At 32.3% G+C, this 23,242-nt stretch overlaps 1 protein-coding gene across 2 annotated transcripts in view; it reads left to right on the top strand.

Moving 5' to 3' along the window:
• The first annotated feature begins 1,160 nt into the window (after positions 1 to 1,160).
• LOC141456435 (uncharacterized) overlaps positions 1,161 to 23,242 on the top strand; it is a 72,268-nt gene continuing 50,186 nt past the window's right edge. For both annotated transcript variants that reach the window (XM_074132429.1, XM_074132430.1), the window contains exon 1: positions 1,161 to 1,485. The gene's annotated coding sequence lies outside the window, so the exon portion shown is untranslated. The remainder of the gene's footprint in view (positions 1,486 to 23,242) is intronic.

Genomic DNA, 23,242 nt, shown 5'->3' on the forward strand with positions numbered 1-23,242 from the left:
GAGGGATGAGTCATCTTTAAGGGCAAACTTGCGACTTACTGGCTATTTGGATTGTGCTCACGTCAAGTGTGGAAGGGATTGGAGATCCTGACGAGGATTGTTAGCCACAATAAGGACTTTCTTATTTTCGGGACAGTGGAGGCAGTCTGCCAGAGTAGATTAGTAAGTTCGTTACTAAATTCGCCCAACGAAAATTCATGAATCAATCAAATGAATCGATGTTTTAGTTTTCATTCGTCTGATTGCATACAATCATGTAGATGAGTAACTTAAATAGGCTTACCTTTAAAAGAGACATTTCAGAGTAAGAGTTATATCACAACTCTACTTTTTATAAGAATTAAATGTAGAACTAAATTCCATATTTGAATTTGGGTTGGGAATTAGAATTGTAGAAAGTACCAAATATGCATTATTAGTCTTTTGGCTATGCGACTGTCCTGTGTGGCTTTTAGAAGTTTCTGAAATTGTTCAGATAAGCGCCAGAGAGTTAGCCTTGAATGTAAACAAAGTTTTAGTAGATATATGTTAGTAGTACCGCTTTGGTTTGATCTTTAGTCATAAAAAATGCAAAAGCAATGAATTTGTGACATCACACTTACTTTAATAAAAAACCCTTTATTTTTGTGTAAAGTATTTATATTAATGATCATTTTATTGCAAATGATATGTTTGAAAAAATTAATCAAGTAAACTCGTAGATTCTTGCAAATCGACTGGCTTCGATGGCTACATGAGAGGACCGTTGTCTCTTAACGACCTCAAGCTACCCGAACTTCCTAGATAATATTAGTTACAATACTATAGTATTGTGTTGATTGTAATCTTTACTAAAATTCTTAACCTGAAGTTTTTGCTGATTGAACTTTTCACTTATTTCGTGATTTTGCCGGAAAGATGTTTTACACATTTCTTCAAATTGCAAACATAGAGATTAATAAATTTCTATAAGGTTCCTTCTTCTGAAAGAATTTAGGGGCACAAACAGACTGATAATGTTTTAGCAATCAATCATGAATTGTAACTTGGAGGCAAACTTATGTTTGATCTCATCTATCGAAGTTTTAAATATGGCTGCACACTTTATAATTTTAGTTAGAATATAACGCATTAGAGTGCGCCAGTAAAACCGTCTTATTTCAGAGCGGCTCCCCCTACTACTATTTCTACACCAGTCGCAGTCAGTGTTGTAGGAGTATTTTTGTGGGTTAGGTCGGTGTGTGAAAGCCTTGTGTTCTGTTTTATTAATTTTTTTTTCCCCATTTTTCATATTTATTTTTACTATTTTCTTGATAATTTGGCTTATTCAAGTGTTATAATAATTAATTCAATAACACCACTACCTATAAAATGGATCTATCTATAAATAAACGTATAAATAATGTTATGAAAAGGAATTGTAAACACCGATGGCACATTCTATCTACCGAAATCCTGAGAGATTTATCTCCAGCGAATTTTGCCTAGTAGAAGATTATTGGAATAGTAAGTACACATTTTTTTTCTTTCAAAATTTAAAACAAAGAAGAACTTTTCGCATGGATATATTTGTTTGTTTATACAAATAATAATTTCTTTGTAGCGGTAATGTAGAAAACTAATTTTATTTTGAATTTATAGTAATTTATAAAATATTGTAGTTTATTATTTACCCTTTAGTCACGTAGTTTTTTTTAAAATGTTAATAGAAATTTGTTTAGATGAATTAATTTAGAGTAAACAAAGTTCTTTTCGTAAAAGTTAAGCGGTAATCATTAGTCTCAACAAAGTAAATACCTGAAAAATCTTATCTAAATTAACTAATTCTGCTTCTAGATATCTTTACACTTGATGTTATTTTACTCCATTTTATAAATGTATCTTTTGTTTTGAGAGATAGTATCAGAATGATGTTTAATAAATATGAATAGAAAGAAAGCAATTCTACGTCTTTTTCTAGATCTCTTTATTAATACATAGCACTTTTTATCTTGTTGCATTCTTAGAAGGCTGAAAGTGCAAAATGAATTATCTGTAATGCATAAATTAAATCAGTGAAGAGTTATCTTGCAATAACTTTCAAACAAATTTAATAACTTCATATTGAGAAGAAATGTAATTTGGTTAAAAGCCATTTTTTTTCCTTTTTACCTCTTTCAGTGAGTGGAAGTAAGAGGAAACTCAGGATTAACACTCACACGACTCTGAAAACTTTTTCAGATTTAAAAATTCTACTTCCTGTTTCCAAACTGATAAACAGGGAGTATTGCGATCGTGTTACATTTTCGAGTTTCTAGCTGAAAATCCTATTTTAAGATACCAAGTCCAAAAAAAGATGTGGTACTCCACGATAATTTTCAAAAAACAAAATTAATTTTCTTCCAACTCCAAATTTCAACAAATATTTCATTTTAACTAATTATTTACATCTGTAAACCCTTACATTTCCCTGGAAGGACACTTAAGAAGGAGGTCTACGACTTTCTGTCCCCAGAGCAAATCTTCCCACTTCAGATGAAAGTTGTAGATCAACTTGGACGCAATGTAAATATGAGATTTTGAAAAAAAATTGGAAGAATCATTTTCGAATAAATTTAAGGAAGTATGTGGTCCATCACTTAAGATTAATGATAACGGGGAAAACTCCAAGTAAAAACCGCGAATTTCCTAAAATATTCTTCGCATCATCTCGATTTTCCTGTGTACCACTTCAACTATTTTTCTTAAGATCTCTTAATATGTATGACTATAACATCACATTCCTGTATCGCGATTTCAGCGAAAGCACTCGTTTTAAAGCTCTCTGCGTTCGAAACAGTAGTTTCAGAACGTGGGGAATGGTTTTTGTGCGTGTCTACACTAAGAGGGAAACGAAATCTCGCAGCAGCTTGAAAGTTTATCGTTCAAATAGATCTCAACAAGCCCGCCAACTGTAATTTTAGGTATCTGGATAGTTCATTGGCGCTGTTCCTTGAAAAGAAAAGTAGTTTTATTATGTGAAACTGAAATGACGTAGACCATTTAACATTTAGTGATAATTCAAAATTTGGCGAAAATCCTGCGTTTTCAGAAGTTTAAAAATAACGTGAGATTATGCGCGTAGACTTTTGTTCATAATTTGATAAGAAAGATTAGAATTGATAAGAGTTCTATTAATAGATGTAAATAACCAAAAAAATAATTAGGCGTATAATTTGCATTGAATTAATCAAACAATCATTGATTAATAAAAAAAACTATCGAGATAAAAGAAAGATTTAATGACGCGCATATCTCTGGGAACATAAGAGTGGATCTCTGAAAAAGAATTTGCATTTTTCGGGAACGGAAATTAATCTAAATTAAGTTATATAATGCTAGGAAATGACGTAGTAATTTAGTTAAAAAAGAAACACAAAAATTGAAATAATGTTTGTGATACACGCAGTAGAATTAGATCATAAACAGAACTTTCTATTACCGTTGTGTGAAGTAAACATTTTGTAGAATCTAGTTTCACGTGTGCAAAACACCTGTTGAACTTATCACGTGAATAATGAATATTTTATTAGACAAGTAAGAGATGCTCTTAATTTTACTTGCTTGTCATGTGTATACATTTTTGTGCGATCTCCATTAAAATGGATTTCTAATTACTAGAATAACAAAACTGAGGTTACCGTCATATAACTTTCTATTGTCATAATTTACATAATTGTAAATTCCCACCACTTACGGTTGAGGGTTCTCGCTAACAGCTTCCTACTTAGTTTTAGATTGTTAGTTTTTGAGATATTTTGTTCGCACATAAACCACTTTAAAACCCAATTTGTTCGAAGTCAGGATCTCCCTCCCATTTACAAAGCCATACTGCATAATCAGCAGACCAACACTCATCCTCCATTGTGGAGGATAGAACCGTTCATTACAGAGAAATATCCCTTCAATGAAAATGTCCACCCTCTTCTTGAAGAAGTGCTTTTATTCAAATATTTACGCGATGTCTAAGTTGGTAGAGATTCCGCTAGGGTATTAGTTTTACTAACAGCTTCTTAACAAAATTGTAAACTACATTATAGTTATAAGATTGTGGATATTCATTTAAGAGTTTTGCGAACTCTGTGGACCTAAAGCTTGTGTTCCTAGAAAAAAATCGTTTTTCAAAACTTTGACTCGAAATAATCCCAAGAAATGAGAAAAGCTGACCATTCATTTCTGGAAGAGTGGCTGTCTGTTTAGTTCTGCATTGCAAGGCGTCTTGGTAGAACTATCTACCTGTGCACTGCATACCTAGCCCTATTACCTAGTTCGCATGTATCCCAGCAGGGGGTCACTAGACCACAAGTCACTGCTATGTTGATCATTGACTCCCCAGATGAGTTCTTTATTTCTATTAACCCAGCTAATGGGAGGTAAACTGTACGACCTTGAGCCCGTGCCTTTATTTCCTCTGATGGCCTGCAATTAGGAGCTAGCTCTTGTGTTCTAATTACCAGTTCATCTTAATTCTACAGCTATTATGTGGTACAATGTGGATCATTAGGTGCTCTCTAATATTACCTTCAGCCCGCAGCTTTATTACTGTTGTAATGTTACTTAAAATCCTTGTTTAACCATTGCGAATACCAATTAACCTGATGAGATAATACGTTCTAAATAGATATTTCGTTTTTTAAAGATTTTCTCTAAGATGACTCCTAACGATTTTTATCTGAAACTTTGAAGTAGCCTTTTTATTTCTTAATAAAATTAATAATTAAGTTTAATCAATAAAATAAAATTAAGTCCTGCACTTATTAAAAAAATAGATGGGTTAATCAAAGTTGTTAAGGATTGCACTTTCGCTGTAACTGAGATAAGCTAGAAACGCCACCGTCTGCTGACTCTTCTCAGAACGCTCAGTGGCGAGGGTAATGGAGCTTATAATGTAAACTAATTAAGTTAGTTTGCTTAAAACATAATAATTCCTTTATTAAAGAGTGAAGAGCGGTGCAGAGTGCGGCGTTGCTGGATGGCGAGGTAGCCGCTATTGTTTAGGAACTAGTTTACTATAGCTCCCATGGTTACCATTCACGCAGAGGGATGCTTTGTATGGAGGTCAAGACCCCCTTGGTTTGACCGCGCCAGGGTCGAACAAGGTCGATCTACAGCTCCAGATATTATTTACTGCTTACTGTAGCTGCTGTTAATGCGCTGCTATAGCGAGTTCTCATCGCAAATACATCCCTTGCGTCAACAAATCTGTTACGAACTTTCACATGACCTCCTCGCATCGTGGTAACAGCAGATATAATCTACAGTTCCTGAAACCTAACGGGTACAGAGTTCTGGATTGTAGTTACAGCCTGCTACCTGGAATGAGCAAGAGTCTCTTCTTCCTTGATCTTATTCAACATAAGAGAAAAGTGATGAATAGGTTTGCCAACTAAGTACAAATAGTTGTATAAATTTATTCAATTTCACGCAATTTTTATTAATGAATTGATATGCTTAGTGATGGTAATGTTGTATTAGAGTAGTTTTTAACTGCGTCACATCTAGGGGAATTGCGGTACTAGAGGCTGACATTTATTTACCAACATCTGTGTAGTAAACTACATTAGCCGTCTCCATCCTTCGACACTGGTAATTGGACGTAAAGACTGCCTACAAAATTGGACATTACTATAGTTTTAGTTGAACATAAAAGTTGTGGAACAAATACTCTGATTGCATTTACTCTCGCCAAGGTTAGATTAAATTAAATTAGGGCGGCCTCAGGGCCTACGCCACCGCGACCCCTTTGGATCTATTGTGGCTCCCCTCACTTTAAAGCTCACTCTCTAAACCCGTCCGCTTAATCAGACTCTTAATTCTGAAGAGTGGCTCCTGGGTGAAGCTCTCAGGCCTTGGTTTTTCCTCCCCGAGAAGTAACATCCTTAGCCAGACAAAAGGTTAAGGTAACATCCTTAGCGTCAAGGTTACACACAGCTAATAAATTGCTGTTGAAGGGACCAAAACTTGTACTTCTGGTCTCAGTTTTAGAATTTGGCACAATGGCAGTACTAACTCTTCTTACTAACGAGTAAAAATTTACTGCAGAAAGAATAAGCGTTGGTATGTCCGGGACAGTGACTTCGGAGTTATCCCAATAAATATTCAGTTGGATAGCACTCTGTTCAGATGTGTGCACCCGGCAGCAATTAACAAACAATGGGAACAGATGTTAATCTCCGGCCATTGTCTTCGATCTCCACTTTCTTCTTCGTAATGCGAACCTTGATTATATTATCGCCAATTTGCCACTTTTGAAGAAACAAAACCTTAATAAGAAGTGACTATTCGGAATGTCCGCTGGACTTCCCAGATTAATACTAATTGGAATATTTATTTTATTTTTTCCACTATTTAATGCTCTACTAGATTTCGCTCCTGTGGCAAGTACAACATACTGGATAGAATGCTTATGATGGAGTGATTGCTTTCTCAGTATCCAGGAGATGAAATTTGAAAATAACTTTCTCCTACTTTCGGGATGGTAAGAGAAAGTTTTCCCCTCAAGTTTCTACCGGGAAAACAGAGACCGGAATAGTGTTTGTGTGTGTAAGGGAACACTGTAGCTCAAAAACGGAAACTAGTAGGAATTGGTTTACGTTCCTGCACAGGACGTGGCAGTAACTCAACGTAGACCAGAAGAGCCACTTCGCCCAACTTCCTGCAGCGGCGTCATGGGCTATTGCCAATTTACCACTTGTTTGCTATTGAGGAGCGTTCGAAGAAAACTCTTTAACCGGAAATCGCGCTTGCTCATCAATAGATTTTCACCAGAATGGAGTTTACTATTTAGTCTTAACTTCCTGCATTACAATGAATACATCTGTAACTTTTGTTTACGACTTCTTTGTTTTTACAGAGAAACTAGGGCTTTTCTTGGGGCATTATGGGTAGCTTTTCTTCTGATCATTCATTTCAGTCAGTTTTCCAAACTAATGATCATAAGAATTAAGTACGTTTCAAATAGTCGTAGTGTTACTAGGTACTTTAAGAGTTTAACTAACCAGAACTTTGGTTAGTGGTTAGAGTAAGTCCATTGAGTGACTGTATCAGATTGGTTTGTAAAGTTTTCCGCATTTTAGCCAAAATTTTGTGAATTTATTCGATCACTGCACTAATAAAATCATTCAATGTTTGGACCACTAAAATGCCGACTGCACACTGAGAGACAAAGAAACTTTTCTTTTTTCTTATCACAATTGATTGGGCGATATCTTGAAATTTCAATTATAATTGGCCATTTAAATTGGTGTGATATTTTTTAAATTGAAGGCCGTATAATAAGTGATAACTAACCATATGATTGTGTGTGCGGCCATATTGTTATTGAGTCCATCATAATTGAGTCAGTTTACCCATATTACTGTTTATTACTTTTAATAAGTTAGGGGTTGCCATCATTTCTATTTATATACAAAGTGGTAATTGCGTTTAACCATATCTATTAACCGCATTTTATGAACAATAATATGTGTATTATTGCAGAGGAATTCATTGGTTCAGTTTGTGGTTAAATTTGAAGTTATAAAATTAGAACTAGCTGGTTTATGGTTTTCCAGCGATTAGTTGATTGTTATTTTTATTTCCGCCTTCCTCAGCGAAATTACTATACCCGATTTTAGGCCCCTGTAATGTCAGCATTTTCTTATACCTTGGAAGATGACCGTGTAAGATTAATTTTTTTGGATTTCACTAGAAATGTTTGAATAAAGGGGACTATTACAAATTGACATCAAGCGTAACTAAACAACGTACTTCTGGCGGTCCCCTACATTTTATAAGATTTACAACTCAATCTGCCTAGTATGCATCGTTTTTAAATTTTAAATTAGAGACAATTTTAATTGCCGACACGTAGTTCTATAATTTTCATTAGAAACATATATTCATGCAAATCGTCACTTCAGCAATAGAAGCTGCCTTCAATCAATCTTTAAGAAATTAGTTATGTAAGATTTCTTCCAGTCTACTTTAAATCCGTCAATAGTTCTGAATTAGTTTCCGTCCTTCATACATGCAGTGATTCAGAGAGAAGACTTACAGATTGGCTCTCCTATTACAAACAAAGAAAGGCGGCCGCAAGTAAATTGATATTCACGCCACAATATCACAGTTTAAAAGTAGACGTAAAAAACTTACGTCACACATGGTTTTCTCCATGCTAAACCATCCACCCCTTAATTTTTTTTATTTATTCATTTTATTTTATTTTTTTATCTTCATGTAAATTGGATTACAAATGCATATTATTCTCAACTTAGCTAATGTTTTCTTATTTCTATAATCGATTACTTTTTATCCCACAAATTCACCCTGCTATATCTACTCTTCTAACGCATCGAGAATGACCATATTATCCTCAATTATAGAGTCTTATATTGTCTATAATTGAGCACAATTTCATTGATTTCCGATGGTTACTTTAAGAGATATAGCGGTTCAAAGTTTGAGTAAGATAAAAAACCAGCAAACTTCAACCTCCAGTATCTGCTCTTCTAATGCATCCAGAATGATCATATTATACTCAATTATAGAGTACTATATTGTCTATAATTGAGTACAATTTCATTGATTTCCAATGGTTACATTAAGAGATATAGCGGTTAAAAGTTTGAGTAAGATAAAAAACCAGCAAACATCAACCTCTAATATCTCCTCTTCTAATGCATCGAGAATGACCATATTATACTCAATTATAGAGTTCTATATTGTCTATAATTGAGTACAACTTCATTGAATTAAGAGATATAGCGGTTAAAAGTTTGAGTAAGATAAAAAACCAGCAAACATCAACCTCTAATATCTCCTCTTCTAATGCATCGAGAATGACCATATTATACTCAATTATAGAGTTCTATATTGTCTATAATTGAGTACAACTTCATTGAATTCCGATGCTTACTTTAAGAGATATAGCGGTTGAAAGTTTGAGTAACATAAAAAACCAGCAAACGTCAACCTCTAATATCTCCTCTTCTAATGCATCCAGAATGTTCATATATTGTTGAGTATATTATACTCAACAATAGAGTTTTATATTGTCTATAATTGAGCACAATTTCATTGATTTCTGATGGTTACTTTAAGAAATATAGCGGTTCAAAGTTTGAGTAAGATAAAAAACCAGCAAACTTCAACCTCTAATATCTCCTCTTCTAATGCATCGAGAATGACCATATTATACTCAATTATAGAGTTTTATGTTGTCTATAATTGAGCACAATTTCATTGATTTCCGATGGTTACTTTAAGAGATATAGCGGTTCAAAGTTTGAGTAATATAAAAAACCAGCAAACTTCTACCTTTAATATTTGCTCTTCTAATGCATCCAGAATGTTCATATTATACTCAATAATAGAGTTTTATATTGTCTATAATTGAGCACAATTTCATTGATTTCCGATGGTTACTTTAAGAGATATAGCGGTTCAAAGGTTGAGTAAGATAAAAAACCAGTAAACTTCTACCTTTAATATCTGCTCTTCTAATGCATCCAGAATGTTCATATTATACTCAATAATAGAGTTTTATATTGTCTATATATGAGCACAATTTCATTGATTTCCGATGGTTACTTTAAGAGATATAGCGGTTGAAAGTTTGAGTAACTAAAAAACCAGCAAACTTCAACCTCCAATATCTCCTCTTCTAATGCATCGAGAATGACCATATTATACTCAATTATAGAGTTTTATATTGTCTATCATTGAGCACAATTTCATTGATTTCCGATGGTTACTTTAAGAGATATAGCGGTTGAAAGTTTGAGTAACTAAAAAACCAGCAAACTTCAACCTCCAATATCTGCTCTTCTAATGCATCGAGAATTACCATATTATACTCAATTATAGAGTTTTATATTGTCTATAATTGAGCACAATTTCATTGATTTCCGATGGTTACTTTAAGAGAGTTATAGCGGTTCAAACTTTGAGTACGATAAAAAACCAGCAAACTTCAATCTCTAATATCTCCTCTTCTAATGCATCGAGAATGACCATATTATACTCAATTATAGAGTTTTATGTTGTCTATAATTGAGCACAATTTCATTGATTTCCGATGCTTACTTTAAGAGATATAGCGGTTGAAAGTTTGAGTAATATAAAAAACCAGCAAACTTCAACCTCTAATATCTCCTCTTCTAATGCAACGAGAATGACCATGTTATACTCTGTTATAGAGTTTTATGTTGTCTACAATTGAGCACAATTTCATTGATTTCTGATGGTTACTTTAAGAGATATAGCGGTTCAAAGTTTGAGTAAGATATAAAACCAGCAAACTTCAACCTCTAATATCTCCTCTTCTAATGCATCGAGAATGACCATATTATACTCAATTATAGAGTTTTATATTGTCTATCATTGAGCACAATTTCATTGATTTCCGATGGTTACTTTAAGAGATATAGCGGTTGAAAGTTTGAGTAACTAAAAAACCAGCAAACTTCAACCTCCAATATCTGCTCTTCTAATGCATCGAGAATGACCATATTATACTCAATTATAGAGTTTTATATTGTCTATAATTGAGCACAATTTCATTGATTTCCGATGGTTCCTTTAAGAGAGTTATAGTGGTTCAAACTTTGAGTACGATAAAAAACCAGCAAACTTCAATCTCTAATATCTGCTCTTCTAATGCATCGAGAATGACCATATTATACTCAATTATAGAGTTTTATGTTGTCTATAATTGAGCACAATTTCATTGAATTCCGATGCTTACTTTAAGAGATATAGCGGTTGAAAGTTTGAGTAACATAAAAAACCAGCAAACGTCAACCTCTAATATCTCCTCTTCTAATGCATCCAGAATGTTCATATATTGTTGAGTATATTATACTCAACAATAGAGTTTTATATTGTCTATAATTGAGCACAATTTCATTGATTTCTGATGGTTACTTTAAGAGATATAGCGGTTCAAAGTTTGAGTAAGATAAAAAACCAGCAAACTTCAACCTCTAATATCTCCTCTTCTAATGCATCGAGAATGACCATATTATACTCAATTATAGAGTTTTATGTTGTCTATAATTGAGCACAATTTCATTGATTTCCGATGGTTACTTTAAGAGATATAGCGGTTGAAAGTTTGAGTAATATAAAAAACCAGCAAACTTCTACCTTTAATATTTGCTCTTCTAATCATCCAGAATGTTCATATTATACTCAATAATAGAGTTTTATATTGTCTATATATGAGCACAATTTCATTGATTTCCGATGGTTACTTTAAGAGATATAGCGGTTCAAAGTTTGAGTAAGATAAAAAACCAGCAAACTTCAACCTCTAATATCTCCTCTTCTAATGCATCGAGAATGACCATGTTATACTCTATTATAGAGTTTTATGTTGTCTACAATTGAGCACAATTTCATTGATTTCTGATGGTTACTTTAAGAGATATAGCGGTTCAAAGTTTGAGTAAGATATAAAACCAGCAAACTTCAACCTCTAATATCTCCTCTTCTAATGCATCGAGAATGACCATATTATACTCAATTATAGAGTTTTATATTGTCTATAATTGAGCACAATTTCATTGATTTCCGATGGTTACTTTAAGAGATATAGCGGTTGAAAGTTTGAGTAACTAAAAAACCAGCAAACTTCAACCTCCAATATCTCCTCTTCTAATGCATCGAGAATGACCATATTATACTCAATTATAGAGTTTTATATTGTCTATCATTGAGCACAATTTCATTGATTTCCGATGGTTACTTTAAGAGATATAGCGGTTGAAAGTTTGAGTAACTAAAAAACCAGCAAACTTCAACCTCCAATATCTGCTCTTCTAATGCATCGAGAATGACCATATTATACTCAATTATAGAGTTTTATATTGTCTATAATTGAGCACAATTTCATTGATTTCCGATGGTTACTTTAAGAGAGTTATAGCGGTTCAAACTTTGAGTACGATAAAAAACCAGCAAACTTCAATCTCTAATATCTCCTCTTCTAATGCATCGAGAATGACCATATTATACTCAATTATAGAGTTTTATGTTGTCTATAATTGAGCACAATTTCATTGATTTCCGATGCTTACTTTAAGAGATATAGCGGTTGAAAGTTTGAGTAACATAAAAGACCAGCAAACTTCAACCTCTAATATCTCCTCTTCTAATGCATCGAGAATGACCATATTATACTCAATTATAGAGTTTTATGTTGTCTATAATTGAGCACAATTTCATTGATTTCCGATGGTTGCTTTAAGAGATATAGCGGTTCAAAGTTTGAGTAAGATAAAAAACCAGTAAAGTTCTACCTTTAATATCTGCTCTTCTAATGCATCCAGAATGTTCATATTATACTCAATAATAGAGTTTTATATTGTCTATAATTGAGCACAATTTCATTGATTTCCGATGGTTACTTTAAGAGATATAGCGGTTCAAAGTTTGAGTAAGATAAAAAACCAGCAAACTTCAACCTCTAATATCTCCTCTTCTAATGCATCGAGAATGACCATATTATACTCAATTATAGAGTTTTATGTTGTCTATAATTGAGCACAATTTCATTGATTTCTGATGGTTACTTTAAGAGATATAGCGGTTCAAAGTTTGAGTAATATAAAAAACCAGCAAACTTCAACCTCTAATATCTCCTCTTCTAATGCAACGAGAATGACCATGTTATACTCTATTATAGAGTTTTATGTTGTCTACAGTTGAGCACAATTTCATTGATTTCTGATGGTTACTTTAAGAGATATAGCGGTTGAAAGTTTGAGTAACCAAAAAACCAGCAAACTTCAACCTCCAATATCTGCTCTTCTAATGCATCGAGAATGACCATATTATACTCAATTATAGAGTTTTATATTGTCTATAATTGAGCACAATTTCATTGATTTCCGATGGTTCCTTTAAGAGAGTTATAGCGGTTCAAACTTTGAGTACGATAAAAAACCAGCAAACTTCAATCTCTAATATCTCCTCTTCTAATGCATCGAGAATGACCATATTATACTCAATTATAGAGTTTTACGTTGTCTATAATTGAGCACAATTTCATTGAATTCCGATGCTTACTTTAAGAGATATAGCGGTTGAAAGTTTGAGTAACATAAAAAACCAGCAAACGTCAACCTCTAATATCTCCTCTTCTAATGCATCCAGAATGTTCATATATTGTTGAGTATATTATACTCAACAATAGAGTTTTATATTGTCTATAATTGAGCACAATTTCATTGATTTCTGATGGTTACTTTAAGAGATATAGCGGTTCAAAGTTTGAGTAAGATAAAAAACCAGCAAACTTCAACCTCTAATATCTCCTCTTCTAATGCATCGAGAATGACCATATTATACTCAATTATAGAGTTTTATGTTGTCTATAATTGAGCACAATTTCATTGATTTCCGATGGTTACTTTAAGAGATATAGCGGTTCAAAGTTTGAGTAATATAAAAAACCAGCAAACTTCTACCTTTAATATTTGCTCTTCTAATGCATCCAGAATGTTCATATTATACTCAATAATAGAGTTTTATATTGTCTATAATTGAGCACAATTTCATTGATTTCCGATGGTTACTTTAAGAGATATAGCGGTTCAAAGGTTGAGTAAGATAAAAAACCAGTAAACTTCTACCTTTAATATCTGCTCTTCTAATGCATCGAGAATGACGATATTATACTCAATTATAGAGTTTTATATTGTCTATAATTGAGCACAATTTCATTGATTTCCGATGGTTACTTTATGAGAGTTATAGCGGTTCAAACTTTGAGTACGATAAAAAACCAGCAAACTTCAATCTCTAATATCTCCTCTTCTAATGCATCGAGAATGACCATATTATACTCAATTATAGAGTTTTATGTTGTCTATAATTGAGCACAATTTCATTGATTTCCGATGCTTACTTTAAGAGATATAGCGGTTGAAAGTTTGAGTAACATAAAAGACCAGCAAACTTCAACCTCTAATATCTCCTCTTCTAATGCATCGAGAATGACCATATTATACTCAATTATAGAGTTTTATGTTGTCTATAATTGAGCACAATTTCATTGATTTCCGATGGTTGCTTTAAGAGATATAGCGGTTCAAAGTTTGAGTAATATAAAAAACCAGCAAACGTCAACCTCTAATATCTCCTCTTCTAATGCATCCAGAATGTTCATATATTGTTGAGTATATTATACTCAACAATAGAGTTTTATATTGTCTATAATTGAGCACAATTTCATTGATTTCTGATGGTTACTTTAAGAAATATAGCGGTTCAAAGTTTGAGTAAGATAAAAAACCAGCAAACTTCAACCTCTAATATCTCCTCTTCTAATGCATCGAGAATGACCATATTATACTCAATTATAGAGTTTTATGTTGTCTATAATTGAGCACAATTTCATTGATTTCCGATGGTTACTTTAAGAGATATAGCGGTTCAAAGTTTGAGTAATATAAAAAACCAGCAAACTTCTACCTTTAATATTTGCTCTTCTAATGCATCCAGAATGTTCATATTATACTCAATAATAGAGTTTTATATTGTCTATAATTGAGCACAATTTCATTGATTTCCGATGGTTACTTTAAGAGATATAGCGGTTCAAAGGTTGAGTAAGATAAAAAACCAGTAAACTTCTACCTTTAATATCTGCTCTTCTAATGCATCCAGAATGTTCATATTATACTCAATAATAGAGTTTTATATTGTCTATATATGAGCACAATTTCATTGATTTCCGATGGTTACTTTAAGAGATATAGCGGTTCAAAGTTTGAGTAAGATAAAAAACCAGCAAACTTCAACCTCTAATATCTCCTCTTCTAATGCATCGAGAATGACCATGTTATACTCTATTATAGAGTTTTATGTTGTCTACAATTGAGCACAATTTCATTGATTTCTGATGGTTACTTTAAGAGATATAGCGGTTCAAAGTTTGAGTAAGATATAAAACCAGCAAACTTCAACCTCTAATATCTCCTCTTCTAATGCATCGAGAATGACCATATTATACTCAATTATAGAGTTTTATATTGTCTATAATTGAGCACAATTTCATTGATTTCCGATGGTTGCTTTAAGAGATATAGCGGTTGAAAGTTTGAGTAACTAAAAAACCAGCAAACTTCAACCTCCAATATCTCCTCTTCTAATGCATCGAGAATGACCATATTATACTCAATTATAGAGTTTTATATTGTCTATCATTGAGCACAATTTCATTGATTTCCGATGGTTACTTTAAGAGATATAGCGGTTGAATGTTTGAGTAACTAAAAAACCAGCAAACTTCAACCTCCAATATCTGCTCTTCTAATGCATCGAGAATTACCATATTATACTCAATTATAGAGTTTTATATTGTCTATAATTGAGCACAATTTCATTGATTTCCGATGGTTACTTTAAGAGAGTTATAGCGGTTCAAACTTTGAGTACGATAAAAAACCAGCAAACTTCAATCTCTAATATCTCCTCTTCTAATGCATCGAGAATGACCATATTATACTCAATTATAGAGTTTTATGTTGTCTATAATTGAGCACAATTTCATTGATTTCCGATGCTTACTTTAAGAGATATAGCGGTTGAAAGTTTGAGTAATATAAAAAACCAGCAAACTTCAACCTCTAATATCTCCTCTTCTAATGCAACGAGAATGACCATGTTATACTCTATTATAGAGTTTTATGTTGTCTACAATTGAGCACAATTTCATTGATTTCTGATGGTTACTTTAAGAGATATAGCGGTTCAAAGTTTGAGTAAGATATAAAACCAGCAAACTTCAACCTCTAATATCTCCTCTTCTAATGCATCGAGAATGACCATATTATACTCAATTATAGAGTTTTATATTGTCTATCATTGAGCACAATTTCATTGATTTCCGATGGTTACTTTAAGAGATATAGCGGTTGAAAGTTTGAGTAACTAAAAAACCAGCAAACTTCAACCTCCAATATCTGCTCTTCTAATGCATCGAGAATGACCATATTATACTCAATTATAGAGTTTTATATTGTCTATAATTGAGCACAATTTCATTGATTTCCGATGGTTCCTTTAAGAGAGTTATAGTGGTTCAAACTTTGAGTACGATAAAAAACCAGCAAACTTCAATCTCTAATATCTCCTCTTCTAATGCATCGAGAATGACCATATTATACTCAATTATAGAGTTTTATGTTGTCTATAATTGAGCACAATTTCATTGAATTCCGATGCTTACTTTAAGAGATATAGCGGTTGAAAGTTTGAGTAACATAAAAAACCAGCAAACGTCAACCTCTAATATCTCCTCTTCTAATGCATCCAGAATGTTCATATATTGTTGAGTATATTATACTCAACAATAGAGTTTTATATTGTCTATAATTGAGCACAATTTCATTGATTTCTGATGGTTACTTTAAGAGATATAGCGGTTCAAAGTTTGAGTAAGATAAAAAACCAGCAAACTTCAACCTCTAATATCTCCTCTTCTAATGCATCGAGAATGACCATATTATACTCAATTATAGAGTTTTATGTTGTCTATAATTGAGCACAATTTCATTGATTTCCGATGGTTACTTTAAGAGATATAGCGGTTCAAAGTTTGAGTAATATAAAAAACCAGCAAACTTCTACCTTTAATATTTGCTCTTCTAATGCATCCAGAATGTTCATATTATACTCAATAATAGAGTTTTATATTGTCTATAATTGAGCACAATTTCATTGATTTCCGATGGTTACTTTAAGAGATATAGCGGTTCAAAGGTTGAGTAGGATAAAAAACCAGTAAACTTCTACCTTTAATATCTGCTCTTCTAATCCATCGAGAATGACCATATTATACTCAATTATAGAGTTTTATGTTGTCTATAATTGAGCACAATTTCATTGATTTCCGATGCTTACTTTAAGAGATATAGCGGTTGAAAGTTTGAGTAACATAAAAGACCAGCAAACTTCAACCTCTAATATCTCCTCTTCTAATGCATCGAGAATGACCATATTATACTCAATTATAGAGTTTTATGTTGTCTATAATTGAGCACAATTTCATTGATTTCCGATGGTTGCTTTAAGAGATATAGCGGTTCAAAGTTTGAGTAAGATAAAAAACCAGTAAACTTCTACCTTTAATATCTGCTCTTCTAATGCATCCAGAATGTTCATATTATACTCAATAATAGAGTTTTATATTGTCTATAATTGAGCACAATTTCATTGATTTCCGATGGTTACTTTAAGAGATATAGCGGTTCAAAGTTTGAGTAAGATAAAAAACCAGCAAACTTCAACCTCTAATATCTCCTCTTCTAATGCATCGAGAATGACCATATTATACTGAATTATAGAGTTTTATGTTGTCTATAATTGAGCACAATTTCATTGATTTCTGATGGTTACTTTAAGAGATATAGCGGTTCAAAGTTTGAGTAATATAAAAAACCAGCAAACTTCAACCTCTAATATCTCCTCTTCTAATGCATCGAGAATGACCATGTTATACTCTATTATAGAGTTTTATGTTGTCTACAATTGAGCACAATTTCATTGATTTCTGATGGTTACTTTAAGAGATATAGCGGTTCAAAGTTTGAGTAAGATATAAAACCAGCAAACTTCAACCTCTAATATCTCCTCTTCTAATGCATCGAGAATGACCATATTATACTCAATTATAGAGTTTTATATTGTCTATAATTGAGCACAATTTCATTGATTTCCGATGGTTGCTTTAAGAGATATAGCGGTTGAAAGTTTGAGTAACTAAAAAACCAGCAAACTTCAACCTCCAATATCTCCTCTTCTAATGCATCGAGAATGACCATATTATACTCAATTATAGAGTTTTATATTGTCTATCATTGAGCACAATTTCATTGATTTCCGATGGTTACTTTAAGAGATATAGCGGTTGAAAGTTTGAGTAACTAAAAAACCAGCAAACTTCAACCTCCAATATCTGCTCTTCTAATGCATCGAGAATGACCATATTATACTCAATTATAGAGTTTTATATTGTCTATAATTGAGCACAATTTCATTGATTTCCGATGGTTCCTTTAAGAGAGTTATAGCGGTTCAAACTTTGAGTACGATAAAAAACCAGCAAACTTCAATCTCTAATATCTCCTCTTCTAATGCATCGAGAATGACCATATTATACTCAATTATAGAGTTTTATGTTGTCTATAATTGAGCACAATTTCATTGAATTCCGATGCTTACTTTAAGAGATATAGCGGTTGAAAGTTTGAGTAACATAAAAAACCAGCAAACGTCAACCTCTAATATCTCCTCTTCTAATGCATCCAGAATGTTCATATATTGTTGAGTATATTATACTCAACAATAGAGTTTTATATTGTCTATAATTGAGCACAATTTCATTGATTTCTGATGGTTACTTTAAGAGATATAGCGGTTCAAAGTTTGAGTAAGATAAAAAACCAGCAAACTTCAACCTCTAATATCTCCTCTTCTAATGCATCGAGAATGACCATATTATACTCAATTATAGAGTTTTATGTTGTCTATAATTGAGCACAATTTCATTGATTTCCGATGGTTACTTTAAGAGATATAGCGGTTCAAAGTTTGAGTAATATAAAAAACCAGCAAACTTCTACCTTTAATATTTGCTCTTCTAATGCATCCAGAATGTTCATATTATACTCAATAATAGAGTTTTATATTGTCTATAATTGAGCACAATTTCATTGATTTCCGATGGTTACTTTAAGAGATATAGCGGTTCAAAGGTTGAGTAAGATAAAAAACCAGTAAACTTCTACCTTTAATATCTGCTCTTCTAATGCATCCAGAATGTTCATATTATACTCAATAATAGAGTTTTATATTGTCTATATATGAGCACAATTTCATTGATTTCCGATTGTTACTTTAAGAGATATAGCGGTTCAAAGTTTGAGTAAGATAAAAAACCAGCAAACTTCAACCTCTAATATCTCCTCTTCTAATGCATCGAGAATGACCATGTTATACTCTATTATAGAGTTTTATGTTGTCTACAATTGAGCACAATTTCATTGATTTCTGATGGTTACTTTAAGAGATATAGCGGTTCAAAGTTTGAGTAAGATATAAAACCAGCAAACTTCAACCTCTAATATCTCCTCTTCTAATGCATCGAGAATGACCATATTATACTCAATTATAGAGTTTTATATGGTCTATAATTGAGCACAATTTCATTGATTTCCGATGGTTACTTTAAGAGATATAGCGGTTGAAAGTTTGAGTAACTAAAAAACCAGCAAACTTCAACCTCCAATATCTCCTCTTCTAATGCATCGAGAATGACCATATTATACTCAATAATAGAGTTTTATATTGTCTATCATTGAGCACAATTTCATTGATTTCCGATGGTTACTTTAAGAGATATAGCGGTTGAAAGTTTGAGTAACTAAAAAACCAGCAAACTTCAACCTCCAATATCTGCTCTTCTAATGCATCGAGAATGACCATATTATACTCAATTATAGAGTTTTATATTGTCTATAATTGAGCACAATTTCATTGATTTCCGATGGTTACTTTAAGAGAGTTATAGCGGTTCAAACTTTGAGTACGATAAAAAACCAGCAAACTTCAATCTCTAATATCTCCTCTTCTAATGCATCGAGAATGACCATATTATACTCAATTATAGAGTTTTATGTTGTCTATATATGAGCACAATTTCATTGATTTCCGATGCTTACTTTAAGAGATATAGCGGTTGAAAGTTTGAGTAAGATAAAAAACCAGTAAACTTCTACCTTTAATATCTGCTCTTCTAATGCATCCAGAATGTTCATATTATACTCAATAATAGAGTTTTATATTGTCTATAATTGAGCACAATTTCATTGATTTCCGATGGTTACTTTAAGAGATATAGCGGTTCAAAGTTTGAGTAAGATAAAAAACCAGCAAACTTCAACCTCTAATATCTCCTCTTCTAATGCATCGAGAATGACCATATTATACTCAATTATAGAGTTTTATGTTGTCTATAATTGAGCACAATTTCATTGATTTCTGATGGTTACTTTAAGAGATATAGCGGTTCAAAGTTTGAGTAATATAAAAAACCAGCAAACTTCAACCTCTAATATCTCCTCTTCTAATGCATCGAGAATGACCATGTTATACTCTATTATAGAGTTTTATGTTGTCTACAATTGAGCACAATTTCATTGATTTCTGATGGTTACTTTAAGAGATATAGCGGTTCAAAGTTTGAGTAAGATATAATACCAGCAAACTTCAACCTCTAATATCTCCTCTTCTAATGCATCGAGAATGACCATATTATACTCAATTATAGAGTTTTATATTGTCTATAATTGAGCACAATTTCATTGATTTCCGATGGTTACTTTAAGAGATATAGCGGTTGAAAGTTTGAGTAACTAAAAAACCAGCAAACTTCAACCTCCAATATCTCCTCTTCTAATGCATCGAGAATGACCATATTATACTCAATTATAGAGTTTTATATTATCTATCATTGAGCACAATTTCATTGATTTCCGATGGTTACTTTAAGAGATATAGCGGTTGAAAGTTTGAGTAACTAAAAAACCAGCAAACTTCAACCTCTAATATCTGCTCTTCTAATGCATCGAGAATGACCATATTATACTCAATTATAGAGTTTTATATTGTCTATAATTGAGCACAATTTCATTGATTTCCGATGGTTCCTTTAAGAGAGTTATAGCGGTTCAAACTTTGAGTACGATAAAAAACCAGCAAACTTCAATCTCTAATATCTCCTCTTCTAATGCATCGAGAATGACCATATTATACTCAATTATAGAGTTTTATGTTGTCTATAATTGAGCACAATTTCATTGATTTCCGATGCTTACTTTAAGAGATATAGCGGTTGAAAGTTTGAGTAACATAAAAAACCAGCAAACTTCAACCTCTAATATCTCCTCTTCTAATGCATCGAGAATGACCATATTATACTCAATTATAGAGTTTTATGTTGTCTATAATTGAGCACAATTTCATTGATTTCCGATGGTTACTTTAAGAGATATAGCGGTTCAAAGTTTGAGTAAGATAAAAAACCAGTAAAATTCTACCTTTAATATCTGCTCTTCTAATGCATCCAGAATGTTCATATTATACTCAATAATAGAGTTTTATATTGTCTATAATTGAGCACAATTTCATTGATTTCTGATGGTTACTTCAAGAGATATAGCGGTTCAAAGTTTGAGTAAGATAAAAAACCAGCAAACTTCAACCTCTAATATCTCCTCTTCTAATGCATCGAGAATGACCATATTATACTCAATTATAGAGTTTTATGTTGTCTATAATTGAGCACAATTTCATTGATTTCTGATGGTTACTTTAAGAGATATAGCGGTTCAAAGTTTGAGTAATATAAAAAACCAGCAAACTTCAACCTCTAATAATTCCTCTTCTAATGCATCGAGAATGACCATATTATACTCAATTATAGAGTTTTATGTTGTCTATAATTGAGCACAATTTCATTGATTTCCGATGGTTACTTTAAGAGATATAGCGGTTCAAAGGTTGAGTAAGATAAAAAACCAGTAAACTTCTACCTTTAATATCTGCTCTTCTAATGCATCCAGAATGTTCATATTATACTCAATAATAGAGTTTTATATTGTCTATATATGAGCACAATTTCATTGATTTCCGATGGTTACTTTAAGAGATATAGCGGTTCAAAGTTTGAGTAAGATAAAAAACCAGCAAACTTCAACCTCTAATATCACCTCTTCTAATGCATCGAGAATGACCATGTTATACTCTATTATAGAGTTTTATGTTGTCTACAATTGAGCACAATTTCATTGATTTCTGATGGTTACTTTAAGAGATATAGCGGTTCAAAGTTTGAGTAAGATATAAAACCAGCAAACTTCAACCTCTAATATCTCCTCTTCTAATGCATCGAGAATGACCATATTATACTCAATTATAGAGTTTTATATTGTCTATAATTGAGCACAATTTCATTGATTTCCGATGGTTACTTAAGGAGATATAGCGGTTGAAAGTTTGAGTAACTAAAAAACCAGCAAACTTCAACCTCCAATATCTCCTCTTCTAATGCATCGAGAATGATCATATTATACTCAATTATAGAGTACTATATTGTCTATAATTGAGTACAATTTCATTGATTTCCAATGGTTACATTAAGAGATATAGCGGTTAAAAGTTTGAGTAAGATAAAAAACCAGCAAACATCAACCTCTAATATCTCCTCTTCTAATGCATCGAGAATGACCATATTATACTCAATTATAGAGTTCTATATTGTCTATAATTGAGTACAACTTCATTGAATTCCGATGCTTACTTTAAGAGATATAGCGGTTAAAAGTTTGAGTAAGATAAAAAACCAGCAAACATCAACCTCTAATATCTCCTCTTCTAATGCATCGAGAATGACCATATTATACTCAATTATAGAGTTCTATATTGTCTATAATTGAGTACAACTTCATTGAATTCCGATGCTTACTTTAAGAGATATAGCGGTTGAAAGTTTGAGTAACATAAAAAACCAGCAAACGTCAACCTCTAATATCTCCTCTTCTAATGCATCGAGAATGACCATATTATACTCAATTATAGAGTTTTATGTTGTCTATAATTGAGCACAATTTCATTGATTTCTGATGGTTACTTTAAGAGATATAGCGGTTCAAAGTTTGAGTAAGATAAAAGACCAGCAAACTTCAACCTCTAATATCTCCTCTTCTAATGCATCGAGAATGACCATATTATACTCAATTATAGAGTTTTATGTTGTCTATAATTGAGCACAATTTCATTGATTTCCGATGGTTACTTTAAGAGATATAGCGGTTCAAAGTTTGAGTAAGATAAAAAACCAGTAAACTTCTACCTTTAATATCTGGTCTTCTAATGCATCCAGAATGTTCATATTGTACTCAATAATAGAGTTTTATGTTGTCTATAAATGAGCACAATTTCATTGATTTCTGATGGTTACTTTAAGAGATATAGCGGTTCAAAGTTTGAGTACGATAAAAAACCAGCAAACTTCAATCTCTAATATCTCCTCTTCTAATGCATCGAGAATGACCATATTATACTCAATTATAGAGTTTTATGTTGTCTATAATTGAGCACAATTTCATTGATTTCCGATGGTTAATTTAAGAGATATAGCGGTTCAAAGTTTGAGTAAGATAAAAAACCAGTAAACTTCTACCTTTAATATCTCCTC

This window comes from Rhodnius prolixus, unplaced genomic scaffold (assembly GCF_049639745.1).
Source record: "Rhodnius prolixus isolate KJV_2025 unplaced genomic scaffold, Rpr scaffold_4, whole genome shotgun sequence".
Taxonomy (NCBI): Eukaryota; Metazoa; Arthropoda; class Insecta; order Hemiptera; family Reduviidae; genus Rhodnius; species Rhodnius prolixus.